Here is a 4374-nt window from a genome sequence, read left to right as displayed (position 1 = left end):
TCTGACAAAGGATTAATATCCAGAATATACAAGGAATTCAAACAACTTTACAGCAAAAAACCAAATAATCCAGTTAAAAACTGGGCAAAGGAGCTGACTAGGCATTTCTCAAAGGAAATGGCCAACAGACACATGAAAAAATGAAAAAGACTTTCATTTTTCCATTGGATTTCTTTTGTACTTTTGTCAAACATCAAATTGTCATATTTGTCTATTTCAGGACTCTCTACTCTGTCCGTTGATCTATGTGTCTATCCCTCCTCCAGTACCACACTTTCTTGATTATTATAGCTGTAATATTAAGACTTAATATTGATACAGTGATTTCTCTTTTATATTTTTCAAAATTGTTTTACCTATTATACTTCATTTTCTCTTCCATATAAATTTTAAGATCAATTTGCCTATATTCATAAAAAATACTGCTACCTACTGTGGGCTGTGGTACCCATGTCACGTCAGTTGCCGAAGGCTTCACAGGCTATTTGAAACTGTCCCTCATGCGCACCACCCAGTGGTCAGTTTGGAACCTTGGTGGAGGTCTATCTGTTAGGTCAGTCCTTAAAGTCTTTGGTGTCTAAAGATCAGACTCATGTAGGCACAGGTTGAGGGTGAACCCAGCAGTTTATTGGGCCTTTATTGAGTCTCTCTCCCAGCATCCTTTCTCTTAGCTATTATCCTCGCACTTTTGGGTTCCCTGGGGCTCCACAAAAGAGGGAATTTTAATAATTATGCTGGAAGAACAGATACAAACTGGGACCACCCCAGCAAATTGGTCATATAGTTACTGTATTAATAAAGAACACAAAATGAGAATGACAAGCAGCAATGCTACTATATGGCTATCAGGGAGAAAAGCTCTACAGGTGTAAACCAGCCAAATTTTGTTTTCCTTCTAAAGTACTTGTCCTGTTGTCCTCAGGGGGCAAAAACATTATTTTCAGGTAAGTTGCAAGGTTCTCACTGGTAAGGATGTTGAACTGAGAAGATGAGGATGGGGACACCTGCTTTTGTCACTCATTCTCACAAAACCAGAAGCACACTTCTCTAAAGTATGAGGAACTGAAGAAGATAAGAGACAAGAAAGAACTGAGGCATGTAATATGTTCTCATATGAGAAAGGACTAAGTTTCCCGGCGATTCTGGAAGGAAAATGGGACAATTATGGAAAGATGGAGGTGGGGTTAATAGAAATGTCCACTAGACCTCTTTTGTGTGTCTGTGTGTGCATGTGTATGTATGTGTGTGTGCATGTGTGTATGTGTGAGCATGTGTGCATGCGTGTGTGCATGCGTGCATGTGTGTGTATGTGTGTATGTGTGCGTGTGTGTGTATGTGTGCGCGTGTGTGTGTGTGCGCACGCGCGCGCGTGTGCTTCTAGGAAAGGTGAGTCAGACTAAGGCATAGACTTTTCCCACAGTACTGTAGTGATCTGTGATAGCTACCTCAGTCTTCAGTAAAATATCCATGTATGTCTCCATCCTAAACCGGTATGAGGGGTACTGGAGTGCAGCAAGGTGTTGCCCCTTGGGGATTATGTAGGCTATTCTTGCCTAAATGACACTTAGAGGGTGTCAGACCACTGGGAAGTCCTAGAAAGAAAGTAATGAACATTACCATCTCAGAGGAGTGATAGATGTTGTATATATTCTATCATTCTACCTTGACAAATATATGAAGTAAATGTCATAGATCATAATGACAAAAACAAAATCTGTAAAGCTACTGTTTTTCTGTGACTAAAACCCCACAAAATATCAAAGATGATCAATTTTAATTTTAATTGCACATATTTTAGGCAAGCGATGTTTGAATGAGTAATAAAATAAATTCATATCGCTTTTATAAGTTATATATTTATTCAAAAATTATCTTATTTACTTTCCTTTCAGTAAAATCACTAATTATGTTATTATAAGCAAGATTTTCGCATAAAGTGTGTCTATTGACAGAATTGATTAAATCGGTGTGTTCAATAGAAATATACCATGACTTTTCTCAGGAAGGTAGAGGCCGTGTAGCGTCGTTGCTGAGAGAACAGTGGGTAGAGGAATGCAAAAATGAGGAGCAATAAAATCTTTAACTTGGAGAAGCAAAACCATACCCCAAGGAAGCTTCATCAGCATCACCACCAGCAGCACCACCAGCAACAGCAGCAGCCGCCACCACCGCCAATACCTGCAAATGGGCAACAGGCCAGCAGCCAAAATGAAGGCTTGACTATTGACCAGAAGAATTTTAGGAAACCAGGAGAGAAGACCTTCACCCAACACAGCCATCGCTTTGTGGGCAATCTTCCTCCTGACATCACTGAGGAGGAAATGAGGAACTATTTGAGAAGTACGGGAAAGCAGGCAAAGTCTTCATTCATAAGGTTAAAGGCTGTGGTTTTATCCGCTTGGAGATACGAACCCTAGTGGAGATCGCCAAAGTGGAGCTGGACAATGTGCTGCTCCGTGGAAAGCAGCTGTGTGTGCGCTTTGCCTGCCATAGTGCATCCCCTAAAGTCCCAAACCTTCCTCCGTACATGTCCAATGAACTGCTGGAAGAAGCCTTTTCTGTGTTTGGCCATTAGTCAAAGGCTGTAGTCATTGAGGACGATAGAGGAAGGCCCTTAGGAAAAGGCATCATTGAGTTCTCAGGAGAGCCAGCTCCTCCGAAAGCTCTGGACAGATGCCGTGAAGGCTCCTTCCTGCTAGCCACATTTCCTTGGCCTGTGACTGTGGAGCCCATGGACCAGTTAGATGACGAAGAGGGACTTCCAGAGAAGCTGGTTATAAAAGAACCAGCAATTTCACAAGAAACGAGAGCAGCCACGCAGATTTGCTCAGCCTGGCTCCTTTGAGTATGAGTGTGCCATGCGCTGGAAGGCACTTACTGAGATGGAGAAGCAGCAGCAGGACCAAGTGGGCCGTAACTTCAAGGAGGCTGGTCAGAAGCTGGAGGTGGAGATGGAGGCTGCTTGACATGAGCACCAGGTCAGGCTAATGAGGCGGGATTTAATGAGGCACCAAGAAGACCTTTGAAGGATAGAAGAGCTGCACAACCAAGAGGTGCAAACACGAAAGCAGCTGGAGCTCAGGCAGGAGGGGGAGCGCAGGCGCGGCGAGGAAAAGATGCGGCGGTGATAGGAAGGATTGGAGGGAACCTTTCCCTGATGAGAGAGAGCAGGATATACGGATGGGTCAGACGGCTATGGGAGGCGGTATGGGCATAAACAGCAGACGCACCGTGACCTCTGCTCTGAAGCCATCTGGCAAGATGGAGCAGTTGGCTTATCATGAAGCGATGGACAGCTAGAAAACACATGTCTTTATAATTGCTTTCACTCTCCTCCTCACTACCTCTTTCTCTCAGTCCTGATTCTTGAGATTGCATGCCTCAATAAAGTATTACCAATAAGCATTTGTTTTTAGGATTTATTTTCTGTAAAACCCAGATTGAATTAAGTTACTCATCAAAGATTCCTAGAAATAGTTTCATGATCACATTGGTAGATTTTTTTCAGCTCTTTGAGAAGAATTTATTTGGATCCAACAACTAGAATGAATTTAAACATTTATTCTCACATCTCATTTTTTGAAAATCAAGCCAACTCTTATATCGTCATTGCCCAGCCTTCACTACCAATGTCTATGCACTGAGGGCTTACTATAAATCAGCCACCATGTGTGCTACAGGTCGAATGTATTCCCCAAAAGTTCATATATGGGAAACTTGGTCCCCATTATAACAGTATCAAGAGGGTGGGAAATCTTATTATAGTACTTGAAAGGTGAGGCCTTTAACAGGTGATTGGATCATGAGGACCATGCTCTCATGAACGGATTACCCCATTCATGGATAATGGGTTAATGGTTTAATGGGTTGTTACAGGAGAGGCACTGGTGGCTTTATAAGTGATCATGTTAGAGCTCTCTTGCCATTCTCACCATGTGATACCCTGCATTGCCATGGGATTCTGTAGGGAGTCTCTGCCAATAAGACAGCCTTCATCAGATGAAGCTCACAGCACTCGTGGACTGTAGACTTCCAAGCCTCCAAAACTGTAGTAAATAAGTTAGGTTTCTTTATAAATTACCCAGTTTCAGGTATCCGTTATAAGCAACAGAAATGAACTAATACAATGTGCTAAGCCCTTCACTTGCATTATCTCATTTAATCCAGATTATAACCTTTTGAGATAGATACTATTATCTCTTTCTTATAGATGGTGGTATTTAGGCTTGTAATTTGCCTAGCGGTCAAGTAATTTGCCCAAGCTCACTTGTTTAAGGTCACACAGCTGGTAAACAATAAAAGTGAATCAACCCCCACTTCCGAATCCAGAGTCTCCACTCACAATCACTGTGCCATACTACCTTCCTGGGATAG

At 42.3% G+C, this 4374-nt stretch overlaps 1 pseudogene; it reads left to right on the top strand.

The window, feature by feature from the left end:
• Positions 1 to 2060: 2060 nt before the first annotated feature.
• LOC103590381 lies at positions 2061 to 3300 on the top strand (annotated as a pseudogene).
• The last annotated feature ends 1074 nt before the right edge of the window (positions 3301 to 4374 follow it).

This window comes from Galeopterus variegatus, unplaced genomic scaffold (assembly GCF_000696425.1).
Source record: "Galeopterus variegatus unplaced genomic scaffold, G_variegatus-3.0.2 Scaffold809, whole genome shotgun sequence".
Taxonomy (NCBI): domain Eukaryota; kingdom Metazoa; phylum Chordata; class Mammalia; order Dermoptera; family Cynocephalidae; genus Galeopterus; species Galeopterus variegatus.
Note: the sequence above shows the minus strand (reverse complement) of the source record. Positions and strands in the feature narration are given on the sequence as shown.